We start from the raw sequence: 1,491 nt of genomic DNA on the forward strand, positions 1-1,491 counted from the left end.
TCCTCCCACGAGTGCAAGGCCTTCTGGGTACACTGGCCTGCTGCGTGTGTAGAGCAGGCTCTCCCTCATCATCTAGTTAGGCCTGCCTTCCATTCTTACAAAAAAAAACAGCGGGAAAAATACAAACAAGAAAGTGGGAGGAGAGGCGTACGACACACAAACATACCGTTTAGCACTATCTGTCTCTGTCTGTCTTTACTTTTGACCTTTCTGAAAGTTGTGCACCAATCCCGGAGGTACTGCAATACCGGGTCGAAGCGTGGAGTGGACGGAGCAAGCCCTGGTTCCATCTCCCGCTTCCAAAAATATACATATACCCATCACAACCCTCCATTAGAGTATCATTTCTTATAACACCCACATACCCAATAAAATATACAATCATATTTTACACCCATCTCCTTTTTATTTACAACCCAGGTGTTAAATCTGGTAGAACAAAACAACACAGAATCAATATGGGTCAGAATAATGGACAAAAATTCAAAGGGCATAATAATAGGAGCATGCTATAGACCGCCAGATTCAGACGGCGAGCAAAATAATCTGTTATACAATGACATTCGAAATGTGTGCAGCAAAGGAGAAGCCATACTAATAGGGGATTGCAACTTCCCCCACATAAAATGGGAAAACCCGGTTGGGAGCACGACGGATGAAATTGAAATGGTGGAAATGACAAATGACTGCTTCCTAACACAATTTGTCAAGGCACCGACTAGAGGGGAGGCATGCCTTGATTTAGTCTTTTCAAATGACGAAGACAGAATAACTAAAACAGGTCTGAAAACCACGGGCAAACTCAGACCACAACATGGTCTCATTTGAAGTGCTTTTTAAAACCCCAAAAGTAATGACTAAAGCTAAGGTTTACAATTTTAGGAAGGCAAACTATGAAGGAATGAAACAGAGACTAACAGAAGTAGATTGGAGTAAAATACAGAAAACATCCACAGAAAAAGGATGGCTTTTTTAAAAAAATGTAGTACTAGAGGCGCAAAACAATTACATCCCAAAAGTAGACAAATCTAAATCTAAAAGAAAATTTTCAAAATGGTTTAATAGATCAATTAAAAAAAATATTCAGAGAAAAGAGGCACTTTACAGAATGTTTAAAAGGGACCAAGAACAAAGTACACAGAAAGAGTACTTGGAACTGCAAACACAAGTCAAAAAGGAAGTTAGGCCAAGAGAGAGATAAAAATGAGCATTGCTAAGGGGGCTAAAACCAATTTTAAAAAATCCATTATTCTACAGCAAGAGAACATTCAAAAGAGGAGTTAAAATGTTTAAGAGATACAAATGGCAAAATCATAGATGAATAGAAAAAAATAGCAAATGTATTAAATGATTACTTTTCACAAGTTTTTACAAAGGAGGATACAGGCAACATGCCCCACATGTCGAACTGTTCCTATTCAGCTTTAAATAGCTTTAGCATAACAGAGGCAGAAGTGTTAAAGGGACTAGGAGCTCTTAAAATAAACTAAT

At 38.4% G+C, this 1,491-nt stretch overlaps 1 pseudogene; it reads right to left on the reverse strand.

Annotated features, from left to right (window-relative positions):
* Positions 1 to 214: 214 nt before the first annotated feature.
* On the reverse strand, positions 215 to 483 carry LOC117414385 (U2 spliceosomal RNA; annotated as a pseudogene).
* Between the last annotated feature and the right edge of the window lie 1,008 nt (positions 484 to 1,491).

The sequence above is a fragment of the Acipenser ruthenus genome, chromosome 39 (assembly GCF_902713425.1).
Source record: "Acipenser ruthenus chromosome 39, fAciRut3.2 maternal haplotype, whole genome shotgun sequence".
In the NCBI taxonomy this organism is placed as follows: domain Eukaryota; kingdom Metazoa; phylum Chordata; class Actinopteri; order Acipenseriformes; family Acipenseridae; genus Acipenser; species Acipenser ruthenus.